Source organism: Channa argus, chromosome 2, assembly GCF_033026475.1.
Source record: "Channa argus isolate prfri chromosome 2, Channa argus male v1.0, whole genome shotgun sequence".
NCBI lineage: Eukaryota > Metazoa > Chordata > Actinopteri > Anabantiformes > Channidae > Channa > Channa argus.
Genome location: NC_090198.1, coordinates 9,026,169 through 9,049,498, shown reverse-complemented (window position 1 = coordinate 9,049,498; position 23,330 = coordinate 9,026,169).

Genomic DNA, 23,330 nt, shown 5'->3' with positions numbered 1-23,330 from the left:
TGAAGTGCTGTGCAGAGTGAGGCGGAGTGTAGCAGTAGAAAAGCAGGGAAAGGAAGGAGAGGAAGTCCTGGGTTGAGCATGATGGATCACTGCAAACATAAAGTTTGGCAAGAAAGATTATTGGGAAATTACCAGTTACAGCATTAACATAGCTCATAAGTGCACTGATGTAAGGACAACTATACCGTTATAGCTTAAAATGATAAGCTGGGTTTTTGAAGTAAATGGGTGCATATGACAGTTCTGACTAATGTGGGTAAAAAGGGTTGTTGGTATTATTAAAACGTTGCCTACAGTAGGAGTTTTTCTTTTCATTGACAGCATTTAATGATAGATAGATTCAGTATAAAGCTCTATGAAGAATGACATTGTAAACAACTTTGGAAACTTACATAAATAAAGCAAAGCTCTCTGTTGACCTTATTCGCAGATATTTACTGAAAAGCATCACAGTATCTTACTAGGTGAAGCTGAGACACTGTGGAAATTACAGAAATGTCTAATAGTGTATTTTCAGATAGTGGTGCAATTCAGTGTATTCATTTGGCAGCAGCTGCAGATATTTATTTATTTTTTGTCTCAAACTGACTCAGCATGAGCATAATTACCCAGCGCCATTTTCTCATGTGGTACTAAGACACTACTAGCCATCTTTTACTTGGTCTTATTTCTGTTTTGAAATAAGCAGGGTGGGGAAACGGATGTCAGCTGGTTTGGGTACATCTTGTTTGAGCAATTCAATTGTTACATTTATAGAAAATGCTAATTAACATTGTAATTATATTGTACTGTAGGACCAAGAATCTAAAATACATCAGTGGTTTGTTTCCTGTTTCCATCCACTGGGAGATTTGGGAGAGTAAAGCCAGAGGAGAGAGGGCTCTGTCACCCTTCCCACAGCTAGAGAAAAGGACGTTAAAGGGTTTTGTAGATTTTCACCCATAGCAACAAATCACCCGATGCAATGCCCCAGATGCCCCCCACCCCACCCCCAAACACACTTCTCACCTGACGTTTTTTTTTTTTTTTTTTTTGATGTGCTAGAGTAAATTTTAAAAATGGTGATGCCAGCAATCACAAATGGTCATTTAAAGCTGAGAAGCATTCAAAATGTCTCCCCTTTGAATGATGTGCTGAATTTACACGTGTTTCTCAGCATGTTTAGGGTGAACAGAAGCAGCCGATTCATTGTTACCCTGATGAGGAACAGTGTGGGCTTTAGGCTGCAGCTGCACTCTGAGGGTATTTTCCACAGCGTACAGGCAGCTGCTTGTGAACCAGTGGCTCTGTTCAGTGTGATAAACAGGTTTCTCTTTCTGTTTTGTCTGTCTGCTTTTGAAAACAAGCTGTGAGTTTTACCTTTTCATAGACCAAACATTATGGACTTAGTATTTATCATTACGAGTCTCCCTTTGAAACAGTAATCCACGGTTCTAAAAACATGATTGACAGGTCAGAAATTAAAGCAAACATACGTGGCTTTTTTTCTGCCAAGTCCTTGCTTGACAAAATTCTAAACCATTTGGATCTTACAGATACACGTAGATGAACAGAAAACATTTTTTGAGTCGAAGCCCTTGTTAGCCAGTTTTATGTACAGTTCTGTAAAGATAAGGTGCTTCAACCATCAAAATACAAAACCAGTAATTCAGTTGACTAAAGGCGTCTGTGAAAAATGGGATTTTGATGATGTGATCACTGCGTCCGTCGAGCAGAGGGCAAACAAAAAGATCAAAGGTTTTTCCTGTAAGACCTGTAACTGATGCCACATTAGGAACCATCTGCCTCATGCTTGTCCAGGCTGTCATTTCTGATTCTAATCCAGCGTAACGCAACACAACTGGAGCCAGCTCTGGGACACACTGCTGCAGGCTGTCCACTCCTGACTGGTTAGATCTACAAACTACTTAAGAGAGATGGAAAATAAAGGACACCTGCAGAATGACAGAAGCTGCTTGATACTGGTTGTTATGCTCATATCTTTTATTTATTTATTTGTATCCTGGTATTTTTATTTATTTTTTTGTTACAGTTTACAACTGACTATTTTTTCCTAGACAAAATATTTTTATATGGTTCATAACTGGAAAAATATCATGAATGTAGAGCGTCCATCCACTCTACTGTAAGCACCGTGTAGACAACCTTGTAAAAAGGAATGAAGAAACTTTCAAAACAATATAGCTACCATCACCAATATTTTTCTATTAGCAATGAAGCCAGTAATTAATATGAAACATGTCACTCAATATGAGAAACCTGAGTATGAGCATCTCCCTCCACAGCCAGTCATTCCTCTACACAGCTTTATAGCTTTAACATTATTGTGTCACAAAGTTCATGGTTTAATTTCTTTTCTTTTTTTTCTCTGTGATGTTTGTTCGTACAACTGTTCAAACCCACACTGGATTCACCAAACTCTCTTAACGGCATAATTTTGTCATAAGTCACGTTTCACAATGATGAATACCACCTGTTCATGAAGAGATTTACATTCCTCAGGCTAAAAACAGGAGCCCAAATTGACTTACAAAGGTGCCTGTTTTTTCACAAATACACTGCAATAATATTAGAAAATATTCCAGTCTATGGACATGGACACTTGTTACACTGACAGGTGTTAGAAAAGACAATGATAATGAACAGATGCCTAAAAAAACACTAGGAAAGACACTGGGGATGGGGGAGGAAGTCTTTTAACTGATGGCATGAACAAAGATTATAGATTAATTTAGCATATATTTGGATTAAATAAATGATTAAAGGATGTAATCATTCTAATTTCCCAAAGATGAAGCCACTAAATAATTACGGGAAACAACTGTGACAAATGCAGTGTATTTGTTCATGACACGTTTGCACTACTTGGGAATTTCGTACCGACAAATGCTACAAATTCTTTAAAACTGCTCTTATTTGACACTTAAGAACGCATCTGCTCGTACAAATGGTTTGAGCTTGAGGCGCATGGTTTTCGTTTTTATGGCCCACAGTTTTACTGCTTTGAATCACGCTCATGGTTCTGATCAGTATCTTTCAAGCTGTTTTCAGTGGCACAGCTTGGATAAACCCACTGTTCTCAATCTGCCCAACAAACAGACACTTTAAGCAGCTACATATCCACATATCCCCCCAAATGTTGGTTAAGACTGAACTAAACTGGCTGCTAATATGTTTGCTGGAACAATTTAAGTGTTTCCGTGTTTACAACTTGTTTCTGTTTCTGTTTCCTAAAGGTGGCTGTTTCAGGAGAACAGCAGATTTTATCAGGAGCTGTGTAGAGGTTGCAGCTACAAAAGACCAAAGCATATAAATATAACTTTAAAAAAATAGCCCTCAGCTCATTTATGTTAATAAACACTTGCCTTGACTGAAACCCAGCTAAGCATGATCAGTTCACCCACTGCAAACCTATACTTCGTTCTAATTCAGGCGATGTAAGCTGGGTAATTAGGTTATAATTGGCTTGCCTACAATCAAATTAGTTCTTTTGGCACGTGCCTGTTTCTAGAAGCTTCTATTAAACAGTAATTAGTCCCAAATGTACACAAAGAAAGACAAAATTACTTTTTTAACAATATGTTTTTTTGTGCTATGCCATCCCACACACCTGCCCTAATGTAACAGACGTCACGCGACGTACGTGCATAAAAAGATAAGAAATGAAAATCCAATAGACGCTTATCTGCCACAATCTGTTTTCTTTGCTGTCATGATGACAGACGTTAGTGAAGCCAAACAAGATGAGGCCGCTCACATGACTGAGCTCTGCACCCTGGAGACTAAGAGGCAGTGGTGATTCAGAGTTTTTTTTTCTTTGTATGTGTCAATGTGGACACATTGAGAGTATACTAACTCATCTAGAATCAACTAGTACAATTTAGAAGTTAAGACAAGGGCAGTTGAATTTCAGTGTCCACAGAGAATGTTATGTGCATGTAACATTGTGTGTAACATTGTGTGCCATTTACTCTACAACAATGTGGCATAATTAAAGAAGAGAAACAAAGAAAATCTTTATGATAAGGTTAAAACCTTTGCTTTTCTCTGTGTTATTTAAACAAGATTTTAATCATTAGTTCCACATGAGTGCTAAGAGGGAGTTTCACATATTTAAAAATACTAATTTACATTAAGACACGTGTTTACACGGTTCACTTCACTGTCACATTGCAACCATCATGCAACACGTGAAAGAAATCATAGAGATGATGGTTAGAAATGCTGCCACTGTACATGTCAATTTCATCTGCTGCTTCCTACTGTGTCATTGATAACCTGTAGGGATTTTAAAAAAAGTGTTCAGCGATTCAAAGAGCACAACACTCTCATTAACACTAACAAACTTTCATTTTTGTGCTGCACTTCTGGTTGACCCGCACCACAGAGCCACAATCACATCACTGTGCAGATTATCAGTGGACACACACTAACAATAAAACATTGTCTCTGTACAGAATTACTCATTAGCAAAAACAATTTTTTGCACAGGAAAAAATCATTGGGGTTATATATCCAATGTGTTATTTTCCCTGAGCATTAATTTTCTCCAGAAAAGTACACAACAACATATTTTTATGGAGATGAAGCTTGGAAGAGATGCCCAGAAGCCACAGCGAGGCAATTTAATGTGAACCCTTCAGTGTGTGATTTACTTGAAAAGAAAGCAGCTATTTTGAACAAGAAATGTTACCAAGTCACAACAGCTGAGCTTTGTGTGTTTGATTTGGTTGGATGGCCTCTGGTCTGATAACATTTGCTTTGAAAACAGGTGTGACTGTGTACAGGGAGGAGGGGAGATACAGGGGAGATACAAGCATGTCTCTTTTAAGTAAAAGGCTGCAAAATAAAGACGCAACTCTGCCACATTTTACCTCCTGATCTACATGTTGATCCACAAGTCTCCGCCCTTGTCTCTTATCAGCAGCCTGTTTATTTTCTCCAGGTTCAGCAACACCTGGAGTTGACTAAAAGCCCATTTCTCATGCTGTTTGCCCTGCCTGCGACTATATTAGCCCAGAAGATGGTGCAAATACAAATGATGATAGAAACAACATCCTGTGTGCATGCAATCTAAAAACAGCCTGAATGTGTGAGATAAAAAAATACTAAAATGGCTGATTTTTTTCAATGATCACACTAGGATCGGGGTTGCAGTGAAAGTCTGTGAACCGTCTAAGCAGTTTGCTATTCATCACTAATGCTTTCAATCATCGAGTGCAGCTGAAAACAATCCCCTCTGTGAAGAGTCTTAGCTAAGTGGATGCATTGTTGATTACCTGTAACCACTCATAATACAAAGGCGCAGCTGTTTACTCTTGGTTCTGCCCATGGAGACATTATTGTCTGCCCGGGAAAAAGAGATGGGTGATCAAAATGAACAGAAGATGTGCAAGGTTATAAAATGCTGCTTGCAGGAACATCCAACATGATTGCGGACGTTTGCATAAAAAAAGAATAGCTTATTCAAGATTAGCTCCAGTGATTTCCGTTACTGTTGTTTTCATGTAAAAATAGAACTATGTGTCTTTTATTTACGCTGTCATTTATCGAAAGTTTCTCCACAGTGATGTATTTTTCATATGTGTTAAACACACTGCTCAACATGAGCCAAGCATAGTTACTGCATAGCCTAAAGCTGCAGGTTAAGAATTAACTTTCCCAGAAGAGTCTATGTTTCAGTGAAAAAGTGTTCTTCATGGTTGTTTTGCTTGTGGAGAGATTCATTTTCTGCCGTGCAGTATTCAAACATGAGTAACCGTTCTCTCTGGGGAGGTGATGTTTATCCTTGATTCTCAAATTCCAACCTTCCCAAACAGGGCATGACTGACCTGGAAGAGTACAGATGCCGTCTTTACTCTGCAGCTCCAATCTCTCAGGACAGGGCCGAAGCAACTGAGGAGATGGGAAAGAGTTTTTTTTTTATTGTTGTTGTTTTTTTTTCAGGGGAGGTCTGGGAGATGCTGTTTGCATTTTAACATCACGTCTGCTTTATCTGTTATACTGTATCCAATTCACTTTAATTGATTTCTTTTTCAGTATTTTCCCCTTTAAATCAGTCGATGGCTTTGTAAAAAATGGTAATGGGCTTGGCAGAATGCCTAATTTCTTTCTTTTGTATGTGCGTGTGCGTGTGTGAGCACATAAGTGTGTGCTTGTATTAAAAAAGGCATTAAAAAAAAGAAAAGCAGGAGTGGAGATTGTTCTTTTAAAATACTTCTCGATAGCCCGGCCTGCTGCTTAATTCCACTCATTTAACATATGTACAGTTGTAACAGTGAATGGGAGGTGGAATAAACCCCTTAGTCATTGTCAGTGACTGTGTGGTTTATAGAGTGAAATTTGTCAGTGTACTCCATAGTGCTTTGGGACAAACACAAAGATCCCCCTCAGGCAAGAGAACAAAGGGGCAGGTGCAACTTCCTTCTCCCATTCACTTGTATGTAAAACTGACACTGTGCCAGCCACAAATATATTAGCTCTAGTACACGCAACAGGGTGCCAGCTTGTGTTTCACCAATGTGTGCAGCAATATAGAATTTGATTTTGAAAACAAAGCTGCATTGAATGCAGCTACAACCAGTGCATGTTTAAAAAAACGTAAATGTGAAATGACAGCAAAAAGTTTTTGTTTTGTTCTGCCGACGTGAATTGTTAACATCACCATAGTTAAAATTCCTTTAAGACACTCGTGTTTCCATACCAGTCTGAGGCTTCGTAATTATAAGATAAAGCAATAGAATAAAGGATTCTCAGCTAGTCTAGTTTTAGGTTTGGATTTGGAAATTAACTGTAGTTCTACTGAGACTGAGTCACATTCATTCACACCTCTCTGCTCTTCTACCACCCACTCCATCCCATTCTTCCAACCACTGCACATGTTCGGACTTTTCTTTGCATCTCTTCTCATTTTTCAACGGTCCTCTCCCTCGTGGGATGAGCCTCTATGGCACCAAACTGGCAGGTGATGTTTCTTACAATGGCACCAAAATGGTATCTTGTGTGATGTTATTGTTTAGCCCGAAGAGTTAGCAGTGCTGGATTACACCTGGCCAAAGACAGTAGTTTAGTTGCTGTAGACAATAACTAAAAATGTTTAATGTTCTTAAAAAAATGAAGCCTTAAAAGTCACTGCTGCCTCGTCATTATTGTTTTGTCTTATGTGTCACATTACATCATGTGACAGGTTACTATGACAGCAGTAGGTGTAATTTTACTCTGGTGACCTGTGGGAAAATCCTGTGATGTTTCTGACCCATCCATTCACCCCAACATCCTCCTTACAAACCTATGTTCACTGCAGCGGTGACACCGCCAAACAGTAATATGTATGTTTTCTTTTTTTCATGCTGGTACCATCTCACCATAGGGCTCACGACCCCTCAGTGGGGCAGATTCAGACAGCATTCTGCAGGGCCCTCTGCCAGGGTCTCCTCCTCCCTTAGTGACACAGTCATCAGACTCTGCACCAAAGTTTAAGTATCAAATTGGGTTCTAGTGTTTGTTGTCGAAGTTTTAGCCTGATACTAGAGCTTTGAATTGCTGCTTTGGGTCTTGATTTGTTCCAAAGGGTCCAGTGTTTGCTGTCTGTACAGATGATTTATAATCATCCTCATAGTTAGTTAGCTACCTAGCTACTAACATGAAAGTAACATGTACCGCTTCGTAAGTCAATTTACATAAAATTACTTTTGCATATATATTTGCATATTTGTTTAATTGCACACAAAAACCATAAAAATCAGCTGCCACTAGAGCAGATATGCCCCTCATTAATGTATTACCTGGTTAAGGCAAAATCTAATAAATTCCCTTTCACCACTCTATGGGCTAACATGAACAGTTGAAACAGGAACATATTTGTTGTAAAAGTTTTGACCTTTATCTATCTCTGTGTGGCTGTGCTCTGTTTCATAAAAACATGCATAACTAGTATTCATGCAAAAGTCAATTTGTTCTCTCACCAACCATGATTGGTTTTGAGTAAAGAGTTGGCCTAGTCCGGGAATTATGGGCTATTAATTGTGTGAGAAGACGTAGTACTTTAGGAATGAGGCTCCACACCTACTCATTCACACATAGCAGCTGTCTTGTCTAATACCCACCCGCCCCTGGGTAATAGATGATTTCTGACTTTGCTAAGCTGGATTCTGACTCTGTGCACCTTCAGAGGACTGAGCAGTGAATGGGACATTGATATTTAGGCTCATGTTTCGCATCGTTGGAGACTGAAATAGCATGCATTATGTAAAGCTCTGTTATGACAGCAGCAAAGAGCTCATCTAACTTGAAATATGATCGAAAATACCCAACTCCTGCTGTTATGGTGAATTTTAAATGATCCAAACAAATCTTCCCAAGTTGTTTGGATGTAGTTTTGTTTTACACATTGAGAAAGATGTGCAATTTTTTACACACATCAGTAAGATGTGTTTGATGTGTTCATATTCTGAATGAATGAATACTAGAACGTGTGTCTCCATTTTTAAACAATTTAATGTATTTTTCATCATCAACATAACCTTTTAAATATGTGGGTCAACCAAAGTCATGGTGTGACTCTTTCCTACAACACAGCTGGTTACCCCTCAAAAGACCAATGTCCAAAAAGTCATTTATTATAAAACCTAATGATTATGACTTGCCATCCATTATTGATGATACTTGGGACTGGCTTTGTCTAGATCAATGCTAATGTTACGCTGGCTGGTCAACGGTGCTTCTGAGGAGTAGCTGTGTGACCTGCAGTGTTTGTCTGTTGTTTTGTTTGAGCAGCAGCAGGTGGTTTGCGTCCTTGGCTTTTTGTTGCTTGTGAACTTGAGCCTTTTTGGCACATCAGCAGATTCCCATGAGACTCAAGTGATCGGGTTCAGATTTCTATGTTTGGATGTAGTTGCATCATGGAGTGGGGTGTGTGTATCTGTGACCAACACTTCACAGCACCCACTGCTGCTGTGTGCACAGGATGAACACAACTGGGTTTCCTCTGTTTTTGCAAAGTTTACTGGGAAATCTGTTTCTTTTAGTGGATGAACGTCACAAAGTATAAAGCTTTAGAGGAAACACCTAATAATGTAAATAATATTTCTGTATTAATAGCAACAATCATTCACTAATTCATCAATACTCACTCTCCTCTTGTCTTTGCACAGACGCAGTGGCAGCCTGGACGCTGCCATGACAGGAGAGTTCAGATACGCCTTCCCCGACGGCACACTATACTGTAGCTCGGGGCTCCGTGACAAAGTTCAAATTATTTTCAGGTTGCTGGCAAGTTCTACGCCCCTTATCAATAAATCCTGCCAGATGCAGCAGCAGTTTGTTATGACAGATGTATTTTTTTTTTTCACTTGACAAGCAGAACTACCTCTCAATTACACCAAGTATGCATGTTATGAGGCTGCCAGCACCCAGCCATGACAGCTGCTGTTAAAACGCAAACATCTGCTCATTCAGAAGTTATTTTTGAACCTTTAAAACTAGGGCAGGTAGTTTAATTATATGTTTGAAAAGGGCATTTAAACTAAATATACTGCGCCAAAGCCCAGCATCACACATCCCACTTCATGTGTTTTTCTATACAGTTGAGAATTCAGTTCACAGATCACAGATCCTGCTGCTTCTGAATGTATGACTGTATACTCATTTTAAAGATAGTTGGATTGTATTATTACTCTCTGTTGCAGTGCTAGGAGGATGTGGGTGGGTTGTTTACTGTAGCACAAAAGACTACTGCAGTATTGTTTCACCCTCACCCTCAATAATTTACATACGGCAGTTCAGCTCCACATTCGTCCGTATATGAAGATTTTTACATAATAACAATATAACATAAAATGATATTTTAAATGGTAGGGTCAATGACAATTCTTTAAACATTTCTTATATTAATGAATGACTAAAAGCAGTTGCTTCTAAAGCCAAATCCACAGACAATTGTCACCCAATTGTGCCGCGTGGCTCAGCATCTTTCAGCACGTTGTTTTGGCTTTATGTCCTTCACGCTTACTGTTTTGTCTTATGCATCCCATGATCGCCAGCGCTGTAGACAGCTGTTTTCCAATAAAACAGCTCTGATAAACTGTTCCTCAGCCCAATGGGCTAGTTGTTAGACACCGCGGAGCACATTGCTGTCCAGAGTTGTCGAAGAGCAAACCAGAGCTTACAATAGAGTGAACACTGGACTTACTGTACATTCATCAGGTGGCCAGAAACATGTATTCAAAAGATGCTAACAGTTGTTCTACCAGTGGCCTCGTGTTTTATCTTTGATTGATCAGTTCACTGCCTTGATCCAGACTTCTATCAGTCGTATCTCAACAATGTTGGATGAACTGTCAGTGAGATTGGATGTGATCATTTTCTGTCCGCTATTGTCAGTTACGGCTAAAAACACCTTCTTTAGGTTGTGACAATCTTTGGTTGTCACATGCTGAAAAATGCCATTAAAATTAAAGATGCCATCCTCAGGTACAGATATAACTGTAATTGTGAGTATTGTCTGCAACATGTGAGTATTAAAGTTGTTATCTGGGGTATTTCACTGATCCCACTGGAAGCAAACTCCAAAACTAGCTCACTTTGCGTGGTCCTGTAGCTAGTCGTGTTTTCCACAAATAAAACATTGCATAACATCAACCTCAATACAATATATATTTGTCTCTGTTAAAACACTAATCCTGTCTTTACCCCCAAGTTCAACTCAGCTACCTCGGTTTAGTGGCTTCACATATGCTCATCTTTCTGTTCATGAAAGAAAAGAATCCATATATTCTACTAGTGCAAATGTATTTTCAAACTGTCTACTTAAACTACTTTAATGTTCCGTTCTCCTTCAGAGGCAGCTCTGTGGCTGCTCCCAGAGCTCAAAGGGATTTTTCATCCTCAATTGGGTATGGGGGAGGGAAGTAGGTCACAACAAACACTGTCCTTGTTAACAGAACATGTAAATAAATAGACACATACCCTCACTGAACTAATCAGGAAAACAATTACACCCCCATTTAAAATGTTCCAGTGCACTGCTGTGAGGATGACAAGTAATTTCCCACTCTTTCATTTTATGTCCCACAGCATCCAGATGAGAAGATTAATGAGGCCTTTCAATGGGATTTACAAACACTACCTATCAAATATACTGCCACAACCTGTCATCAATGACAACAGACGCTTTATTAAGGCAACCAGTTATTAATTGAATTCCTTTTACAAATCATTGCCATGCATAATCCTCTGGCTCCTCCCAGCTGAATGTAAATTTTATGAAACTGGGACTTTACAGATTGAAAAGAAGCCCTGTAGTATTGTTGTGACTTTGAAAGGCATGACATACATTTATTGTGACATCTGAAAGTGGAACTAGAGATCTGTAGTCATTTTGTAGACTTTAATATTTCTGTATTCTTTAGTTTATTGTCATGTATTGAATGAGCTGCTTGTGTTCTTTGAGCACCATTAAATCTGACTTCATGACATCAAATGTAATTGAACAGTGCAAAAATACAGCACATCATATTCTCACTGCCATCAGAAATAAGAATCAGAATAGACTTCAGAAGCGAAAGGAAACAGCATGCGAAATCAATTTCTACATTGCGATGAGGTCATGAATTTCAGCATATTTGAAATTGTCAGGTGGTGAGGACGCCGTACATTGTGGTGATAAAGAGAGAAGAAATGATGATCATGTGTTTTGACTGGAGGCTGCCGATACAAGAGAGGCCCTGGCGAGAGCGAAGGCAATGTTACTTCTTTGCCCTCCTCCATGCAGGGCAATGAAAAATCCATCTGCATTGCAGCACATCACTGTTTGTGGCTCTGGAGCTGCACAGTTTTCACTGGAGGAGTTTTCACTGAGCAGGGAATCTGTAACTAGTTGAGTGAAACTAATGAAAATGGTTTTAAAACACAAATGCTTTTACTGCTGTACATTACAAATTTGAAGTAGCTTATGTACATCAGCAATAACCTTGACACTCAGATCCATATCATCCTTACTTCATCATCTCTATATCACGAATGTATATTTCTATCTACATCTAGTGTTGGTATATTATCAGGAAGCAATAATATTAAAATGAACACTGAAATCACAGCACAAGCACACTTTTGATTTCCTTGTACTCCGATTAAGATTTTGACTTAAGATTAGATTAAGGTTTTGACTTTATACTCATTGTGCTTTTTACTCTGCTGCATTTATTTCACAGCTGTTGTTACTCTGTATTAAATACTATCACATAAAGAAATTATTACTTGCTTATAATATACAGTAGCCTATACTGGCCTACAGTAGGTTCACCTCCAACATCATATTAATTAAAACAAGATTGAGCTGCAACAGAAACATTAATATTAGACATGAATGGATTAGAATATAAAACTGGCAGGAGCCATTTTCCTGCATAAAAGTACCCTGATATTTAAGTACACTTTATATTGAGTACACTTTATGTACATATACACAAATTTACCAATGTAAAATGTAAATATATCATAATATGCTGAATCTCAGGTGTATGTGAAACCAGATGCAGTTTGTGTTAATAGACAGATTTTTGATAACATGCCTCATGTTTGTCAGGTTAAATTTGCCCAAATGACTTCAGAGCAGAGTTCACTGGCATCTGGCCGAACATCTGCACATTTATAATTGCTACTCTAATTAATTAGCTTCAAAGATTAGACTTGGACATTATGAATGTCTAATGATGGCAGCATTTTACTGTCCAGGCATGTTGGCCTGTGATGATGGATCACGTGTACTGTACTCCGCTTTAAGTTTAACATGCAGGAAAATCATTAACTTGTCACTGCAAACACATACCAGACATAAACTGTTGAGATTTATTAATCAAGAAAAGTGTATTTTTTCTGAAAATTTTTAAAAATGGTTCCTTCTGTAACCTGTACTGCAACGCTGTCTGAATGGCCAGAATCCCCAAGATGCTGTAAGACTAAAGTGAGTTTTTAAAAATATCCCCTGTCTGTGGTTTTGTCTTGTAAGCAGCCATCACATGGGTTCAGGAGTATCTGAAGTCCAGTTTGATGGAATAAGCGTCATGTGGTGAATTGCAATTTTTAGAAACATCATTTTTCAAACGCATCATTTAGTAGCAATTTTGCAAGCAGCTCAAGACAAGAGCTTCACTTTAACAAATGTTTTTTTAGCACACATTACATGTTCCTGTCTACAACAACGAGACGCCATAATTCTGTTTTTTATTCTTTTCACTACAACAAACATGTACCTATGTACCTGTATCTACCACATTTAGTGACCATTTAACTGTAAGCAATATATCTTCCAATTTATCTCTTTAAAGAGGGTGCAATTCATTTGATTACTAGAAGCCAAGATGACAATCAATTGTGGAAAAAATATTATTACAGTATATCAGTGGCTCGCTTGCTGCATACATGTTGCAAAATGACTCTGCGATTGTGGGAGGAAAATGTCCACATATTAATGGAAATGCGCATTTATTGTTGTTGTTTTCTTTGTTTAACAGCTGAAGTTGGTTTTGCCACATTTTGTGATTCTTTGCAAATGAAAGTTCACTACAAAATTCCAACTGCTTTTATTCTAAATACAATGAACAATCTTGCAAAACAACGACAAGGTTGAAAATAAAAAATATATTATCCTCCGAGGCGCATGAAGAAGGTGTTGACATTATAAGTTGCTTGTACATTATTTGTGGCTTTTAATTAATATTCGAATCAACACAGAAAAGAGAAGTCAGACACTGTTTTTAATTAACCTATGCAAATTTAAAAAACGTTTCATGTTCACAGTTGTGTGTATACTTTTCCACAGACCTTTCAAACATTGAATAATCATTAAAATTCAGATCCGTTGAAATTAATTTAGCAGATACCATCCAAATTTGGTCTTAAAGCTTCCTCACTAATCAGCATCTCAGTTAAAACAGTCTCGGAGGTACAGTGATACTAGTACTTCTCACTGGTTTGCCAGGTTAAAAAAAATCCCAGTACCTATCTCCTCAGCGATTTGTCTTCACCGATCAATACATATCAACTGACCAGACTGTGTGGTTATATTGTTTTCTTAAATATCTGATTGAGTATGTTCTATAAGGAATTTCCAATCCTGATGGCTGACGTTTCGAAAATGAAAGGTCTTGTCTAGAGGGACCGGTTCTGCCACCTTGAAAAATATGTGGAGGTTAGTGTGAAGGAAGCAGTAACCTCAAAATTCCTGCTGCTACTTAACAACTGTGGCTATTCTAGGCTAAAATGACCCCTGTATTCTTTTGATTATGAAACATGCAATCACACACGATAAGCTCACCTGAGAGAAAAGGATTACAACACTGTACATTAGTCTTGTTTTTCCCACTCATGCTTTTACACAAATGAATATGTTGGACTTGAACAGCTGCAGGAAACCGCAGGTTCTGTGCTGCAAATCTATCTTGTTGTGTGGCACCCAGCATAGACCACAATAATAGGGTCGAATTGTATGTGCAGGGTGTCTTTTATTCACTTTTAAGCTTTTAAAGACACTTCTCAAGTTGTTGCAATGCTTTGCTGAACAAAGGCAGCCTTTGTATGCTGTGCCAATCTCAATGTGGATATTGTTGTAAAGATCTGCCACAGAAAAACAGAGGTCACCTTACTGAGACACCATCTACAGTCCTTGTGGACTAGATTGGTGTGTCAGGAACAACAGAGGAATTATGACAGTTTTCTTCGATACTGCTTCAGACTGAGTGTTATGGACAATAAAGCACAACAATGAGCAAACAAGACAAGATCAGAAATCAGGGTTTTATTTTAACCAAACTAAGAATATGATTGATAACCAAGACTTGGGGATCAAAAGAACATGATTGTATTCAGTCTAATATCTAAACAACTGACCTGATACAATGACACAACATTAAGTGTCTTTACCAAACCCAAAGAAACACAAGGAGGAGACAACATGGACTCTACATGTGAGGTACAAATAAAATCAAAAGTAAAAAAAGAACAAGTAAACCCAAAAATCCCAAAACATGAGAACAGATAATTAAACCTCAGCATCTAAGGCTCCCTCCCGCTAAGCCACAATTCAGGAGGGACTTTCCCCAAGCAGCGATAACAATCAGACAAACTCCACAATCAGTTATGTTATGTATGTAATGTTACATGAAGCTGACTGTAAATGAAATGAACACGCAGAAAAGCAAATTCATGAGGTGGGAGAAGTAAAATATGTGACTGTGGCCATGATACTGAGGCAACAGTGTGCACCACACTCTGATTCGAACGGTAGTGACAATCATTCGTTTGAATAAATACATAAATAAAATCAATGCTGTAGCTCTGAACTGTGTGCTAAAATGGGGGCAATCATTTCCTTGTAAAGCAGATAATTAGAGTAGCAGAATGTTTTATTTAGTGTATCTGCACTGTAGGCACAATCTTTTGCTGCATTTATGGCTCACCTGAGGATATGGAGACACTGGGCACTCAAGATGATTGAGTGTTGTCAGACACGCAACACAGTTAAAATAGTCAGGACGTGGATCATGAACGTCTCCTTTTAATTTGGTGTTGATTACTTCACCTGAAAACCATTGTGTAAAAGAAACGCTAACCTCCCTCCCTAGTCAGTTTTGCCTAACGTTACAATGTAATCCAGCAGTGCTGCCACCATAGAGGGAGAAAAACAGAAGGGTGGGTTCTACCAACGGTGCAGGTGTGTTTGGAGATACTGTAGCAACTGTGACTGTAACATCTTGTCACATCTGAGCAGTAAGTGAGTACTTTACTACTACACTCATCAGCGTTGCAGATCCATGTCTAAATAGGTGTTCATATCAGAAAGACTCACTCAAATGAAAGAAAGTGCATTAACAGGAAATGAAGTAGACATTAATGAATCAACATGCTGGGGTTTTCAAAACGGATCTGATGCATAGCTTTCTCCTTCTGTAATGTGTAAAGTCCATCATTGTTCACATCATGTTACATGAGAGTTTTTCAGTTTTGTCTTAAAACAAGCCTCTTGAAATGTATTCAAATGTCCGTTTATTTTGTGATAGATTTATGCTATCACAGTTAAACAAATCGAGTAGATGCTGAATTTTCCAAAGTTAAAACCTTTTAAGTATAAAATTCCTTTTTGGTGATTCCCAGTGTTTCTCTGTCCATTTGCACTGAAAGAAGAAAGAGAAAACTTTGAACTGGAAAGGCTGCAATTTTGAGAAACGTCCACTTAATGTGACAAATTTGAACAGTTGAAGCTCTGTGTTGTCTTCACAAACAATTTTGAGCAGAGAGGACCATGAATGTTGGTCCCCTTCACCTACATTAGCAGCACCTTTTGGAGGAATCCCTTAGGAGACAGAATGGACAAGAGGAATGGGTACATACTACTGTATCTCCTGGAGTATTCCCTTTTCTCTTACAAGAGGTTAACGGGACAATGTGTGTATATTTATTATTTAGCAGATGATTAAAGGAAAAAAAAGAAACTTGTTTGACTACACTGCAGAATGACACACAAAGGATCAGTCTACCTGTGTAGAAATGATAAATGGCTGCCTTGTTGCCTATTGTTATATTTGTGACCTGTTTATTTTGAATGTTACAAGTGAAAAGACTTTCTGTAGCAAATATACACTCGCTAGTTTTAGCATCATGTAAAATTTCTCAGATGGTGTTTATTATAGCCTTCCACGGTCTCTTTAGAAGCCAACCTTATATGCTATGAGTGGAATTTGTTTTATTATAGAAAAAGCACTTTCGGTAAATTTAAAATTGTTCGTGAAAAGCATGAATTAATATGACCCGTCCAATAAATTTAGAGGGACACACAAAAAGGGAGAGAGATCTTAACACAGTGTCATTTTAAATGTAATGTGGAGTTTGGCTGCTAGTTGCTGTCGCCTGTCTGACAGACTACTGACTCAATAACATCTCAAAGGAGTGTAGTTGATATTCCACAGCCATGCCAGTTTTAATAGCTCCAGCATTTGTTAAACAACACCACCATCATACAGGGAAATGCAGTTTTGATCATACTGTATCTTTGAGCAGTGCAACACTGCTAATTGGTCTCTGAGCAAGTGAAATGGTATTTAAGACAATTTAATGACTGTCGGCAACAGAGTTTCTCACTATTTCCTTGCCAGTATACCAATTTTAGGTCTTAGAAGTCTCAAAACCCCAGTTGTCAAGTTGTCATGTGAATACATTTGTAATTTTCTTTGATGAGCATGAAAGAAGCTCCAAAGGGCCACACAATTATATTGCCATGTTTCACACTTATTCAATTTATTTTTGGAGTGCAAATTTAAAAATAAACAAATAAATAAATACACACATTAAAATATAAATAAATCTGTTTGCATATTAAGTCATTTTTTTTTGCCCCAAAGCGACCAGGATAAGTAGTTTAGATACTGGATGAATGGATGGAAGCATAAATGAATGAATGGATGGATGGATACTGTTTGCATGTGAAGTGCCAATCTCAAGGATAAGCTCAAGGCTCGGAGCACAGTTACTTGCTGTGTGTGCCTGACTTTGGGCATTGTGCAAGTCACACCAGTGGTTTCTCCTTCATTGAAATTAAAAATACATAAAAAAATAAATACATTTTTTAGTTGAAATATTGCAAAAAAGTAATTCAATAAGACACTTAAGCAATGATCAGTCAGCACCTCCAAACACACTCTATAAAACTTGAATTGATCACAGAGAAGTGTCACAAGGTGTATTTATTGCAGGGCTGTTGTATTTCTTTACCTTATGCTACACAGGTATTTCTGGCCACTGTGCTGCTTTGCTGTTAGCCACAAGCAGCTATTTCATTTCAAGGGGCTGAAGCACAAAGGAAAACCAATGAAGGTTAATACTTACGAATTCTACATTTCAGCCTCAAACATTTGCACATGGCCACTGTGTACACATCGAAAAGGCTAAGGCTGATTTAAGGATGAAGAGTTCAAATTAGGTAAAGACCATCATTGCTTTGTGCTAAGTTGAATCCATAGTGTTTGAGCACCAGCAGGAACACTTAAACGTTCATAAAAATCATCACATTACATTACACTGGCACTAAGTACAGACCACACAATGCAATCCTTCAGACTACAACTTGACTTGTGGTCTTACGAGACTCAGCATTATATTAGAAAATCTTTATAATTTACTGAATGATCCCAGATACTGAGAGAATACATCTGAACTATTATCTTTTAACATGAGCTGCTAATGAGATTCATACCATTTGCTGTAGGGAATTGGATTCATGTTACTTATTTCTTAGGTCATTACATTTGAGCAGTATTAAACACTGAGTGTATTTGACTGCCAATGGCATTTTTCCCTGCTTTACATTTTGCTCATCCTCAACACAATGATTTTTTCATGCAAAATAGACACCAGTGCAAACATTACCTTTCTTCTGCTACTTAGCAGACTGCTGAGGCATTTTGCTTAACAAATTAGAATGAAAACTAGACCCATATTTCATTATTATTATTTTTTTTGGGGGGGGGGGGGGGGGGTTGTTTTGTTTTTCCATAATGACCCACTTTTACTTTCCTCAACTCAGTGGATGAAATAAGCTTCAGCAACAATTAATTAACAGGAATTAGTAGCATTAATTAGAACAAAAATGTCCAGGAACTCATTAGTGTGGTATGGATTACATTTCCTCAGAGAGTCAGCCAGTTGAACTTTTTATAATAAACAGAAGGTTATTGTGGGAGAATGAAAATATTATTCTCAATTTGATTAAACTGAGCAAACAAAAAACCCTGTAACACTCCATAATTAGTGAAGTGCCCTTTATCCGTTGGGTCATCCTGGTTTGGAACTTAATGATTCACCTAGAACTAAGTATGAGTGTTGATCCTGGAGATTCGGCAGTGAAGTCATTCATCGCCACCAGAAGTAGTTTATCCTTAAAGGCCGTTAAACGTTATGACTGCGAGGTAAACACTGCAGTATTTGTTAAAAATCTATCAAGAATCCTGAATGCAATGTGTGTCAGGCAGGAAATGTTACAAATGTGTGAAATGATATGAAGTTGTTATGGCCGTACCTCTATCAAGGTGTAACAGTTTTTAGAACAAGACTGTTCTGTATGATTCATCTTGTTGTTCTCCCCTGTTGTTTTTCCTATTTTGGGTGCTAGAGGTGCACCTGAGGAGACAACACTACAGTCTCATGTTCAGCTGTAACTGATGGACAATACCTCATTGCTGAAAAACTACTGTGTCTGCTGTGAGTACTATGCATATGCAGAATGTCAGCACATTTAGTTATGCTACCATCTAGGAAGGGTGCAGGCGTCTCATCCAGATCTTTTTAAAGAGTTATCAAGGAATTATATAATTATAACTCTGGTAAAGACACTTCACCCACCGTGCAAAGCTACTGACCTCACAGCCTTAGCTGTGCAGTGTATTTAGTGCTGAATATTATTTAGCATCATTTATAGAAGGTGATGCACATTTTAATAATGCATCATTAGTGACTGCTGGACCAATGTGCAGGAAGTAGCTGGAAGTAGCTACAAATGGATGCACCAATCCGGATTTTAGGACTGTGTCTCTGTCCTTTTTCTTCTGCTTTGTATATTTCTGAATGATTTTCACTGAAGCTAAGACATTTTCACCTTGCTTTGTGCTCTGACTAAACTCACAGTCTTGTCTTTTACATAACAGAATAACTGAATGTAAATGAAAGACAGGTGTTTTGGTCTGTGAACAGACTTATCAGGTGACTTCACTTGTCCATTTGTGATCCTGGCTAGGTTGTAGAGGAATGCCTTCAATGGCCCGTGGTGTTTCTGAAGAAAGAGACGCTTTACTTATTTATTTAATGTTTAACAAGACCTGTCTCTGTCTGCTCTGTCAAAGGTAGCAGCCATTCTTGTACAGTGGCAGGTCAAACCATGATGTCTGGGGGCACAGTAACATCCTAGAATCCATGTGTTATGAAATTGTGCCATCATGTCTTATTACAGTTTTTATTCTGGGGCCGATCAGTATACTGAAGATGGTGATCATAGTGACATATGCATGGAAAAGCAATAGTAGAGTCAGTCATGTCCTGAATATTGTGTTATACTTTCCATTGTACTCTATAACACAAGAGTTGGTATAAATACACTAAATTCTGAAGACAAATTTACATCATGACACGCATGAGCTTGATTTGTTTACGACTAGAACATTATTACATAAAGAACCACATTTAGAACAACATGCAGATTGGAAAGAGAATGCAAATAATTGGTTGAAAATGTATACATTCAGTGTCAGTCTATTGAATTCCATTAAAATGTATAGCGACAAATAACCCGAGAGACAATTTTCTTCTGAAGAAATAGGTCACAGATTCAATTACAGTCACTGAAGCATGGACTCAATCTATCATGCCAAATTAAGTGCATTTTAGCAACCTACTTTTCTCTAAGAATTTTATAGACACATTCAGTCAAGTGGAGAGATTCTGCTGAAACAAAATTATATCAGCTTTTCTGTCTGTTTCTAATTTATAGTGGTTTTAAAGGGTATAAATGTTGGAAAATGATTTTCTCCCCACAGAAAGCTGTTAACTCTGAGCTGAGTTTATCTGTCTGTAAAGGCGAGTGCTTCGCCTTTTTTTTTCTAATTCTTATTACAAGCTAAAGAGTTGCAGAGATTGCCACTCAGATTCTGCCAAGTTTCTCCGGCAGTGAACTATGAAGGGAAAATAGTGACATAATACATTTCATCATGTTTAGTGCACTGTTGTGCATGCACTGTGCAGAGTGGTAAATATATACATGTCTCAGTAATCTGTCATATTACTATACACATAGTTCACAATATAATCTGCCTTACTATAGCAACATTTATTATAATTATTAAAGATATCCATTTCTGACTTTTTTGTTTCCACCTCAATATCATTAGTGGAAGTGTTTGTTTGTTTCACATTTGATTTTCACTTCAGGTAGTGTTTTAAAACAATGACCGCCAGAGAAGACATTTCAAAATGGTAATTTTTATTATGAAACTGCCTCAATTTATTGCAGAATGCCTTTTTGCAATTTGTTTTATGTTACATATAATTTATTATTTGTACTGTGTGGACTGCACTGTGTTTATGTGTTTATATTGCGCTGGCATGGTACATAGTGGGAAGTTAAAATGCAGAGCTACTCTATGAACAGTGCCAACATTTAGAAAAGTGGATGGTTCGGTAAACATAATACTGCACAATGTTAGTACATCAATAAAATTCTTTGTAAATAATGATTGTAAGAGGGAGTACGGTCAGAAGTCTGCCTTTTGAAAAAAAATGTTTTATTAGCAGGTGAGGATGGCCAATTTCTGTAGTAGTGTAAAATGGTTGGCACATCAAACTCCATTTGATGAGTATTTTCATTTTATTTTCATAAGGTGTTAGTGAAGTGTTGGTAGGTATTCCCTACTGGTAGAGTGTTCATCAAGACATAGAGGAGAGTGGACAAAATGGCCTTAACACTTCACTTAAACAGTAATTCAGTTGCTGCTGAAAGCACAGCCACTAAAGTGGGTCTCATTTCTGTAGAACATAATGGCTGCTAAGTAGCAGTATTTGCCAGCTTGTATTTAAGGTCTAATAAATAATTCAGCCATACAGTATGAGTTTATAGGACCCTTGCAAACGCATTTTCTATTCATTTCAAGGCCTGTGATTTTATGTAAATTCTTCTAGGTAGATCATTTATGGTAATTAACAATGGACACTAAGCAATAATTGTCTATTAGCAGAAGAATTTAGCAACACAAAAAGTTGCCCATTGTTTTACTAAACCAACAAAGAATAACTTGCATAAGAATGAATTATAGTAGCTTTTTCTGCAGTTCTTCACTGTTATCACTTTCTAATGTTGCAATTACTGACATAAAGGTTCATTATGAGCAACAAAATTGTATATTGTGAAACATCTCCATTACTGCGTTTTGATTATACAAAAGTCATTGAACATTTTATTTCCTCTGCTCTGCTAGTTTCATCAGAGTGTTGAAAGCAATGGTGTAAGCTATGTTCTTTTTTTTGTTTGTTTTTTTATTAAAGAAATATGTAGCCACTGCTAAATAGGACCAGGTAGGTTGTTGTGCAACCAGGGAAAAATGACTAACATAACGTATTAGTGTGGGATGACTTGGAGCTTTTATAGTGGACATGGGCCCCAGGCCAGTAGGGGGCCCCAGCAGTGACTGTGTGCAAAGTTTGCAATGACAGTACCAGTGGAGACGTCCCTAACAGGACCCTGACTGTCAATCACAAGTAGCACAGGATTCAGTGTAAACCAACAGGTCTAATGAAACAAGGAAAAGCAGCTGATGAAAATGAGGAGTTATTATTCTGGGAGCGAAAAAAGAAGAACAGGAGAAAGAAAGTGCAAGATATTGGTAAGTGGAGAGGTGGAGATATTATTCTTAGCTAAATGGCTTCACATTGTTTCTTTTGTTTCCTTTGACATTTAGTATGAGTTAACTTAGCTAACCAAGTTAGCAGAGCAGGCTAATGCGTCCAACTATGCTGGAGTCACCAGAAGTCAACTTGTTAGCTTAGCTAGCAGGCTGCAAATAATCAGCTAACTCAGACATCCTTTTTCTGTGGTAAACTGATGGAAGCTGTGTCCAACTACGCTAGCGTCAAGCTATGAATGCTGACTTATGTAAATTTGTACTATTGTGCTTTTATCCAAAGTGCTTTACAATGTTGTTGTCATTCATTCACACACACACACACACACACACACACACACACACACACACACACACACAGTGAGCGGCTGCCATGCAAGGTGCTCACCTGAACCACCGGAAGCAACTTGGGGTTCAGTGTCTTGCCAAAGGACACACATTGGCAGAAGGGACAGGGAATCGAACCACTGACTCTGTGCTCCGTGACTGTGTTACCAGCTGAGCTACAGCCTGCCCTGCACTACAAGTCACTGTGGTGTATTACTGCAAGTTACTGTGCTACATGCAGTGTGTTTTGGTGTGTATTTTATTGTTTTCCATATCTTAAGCATAGCAGTTTTATGATGCATACATTTATGCCTGGGGCCTCAAAAGCCTCCAGCATCGCCACTGTTCTTTAGTTATGCCCATAGATCTATTCTATGGATGTATGAAAGGCAAATATTTGGAGCTACGCAATCCTGTAAAGCGTTACGCACTTCCCACAAGACATCTCTGGGACAGTACTCCGAAATTCCATACTGCAGTATCTGGAGATCTGGGCCGACTGTTGTGATGACAGAGAAGCTGTTCACATTATTACAAGTTAGCGTAGCATCAAAATGATTTTAAAGCTGT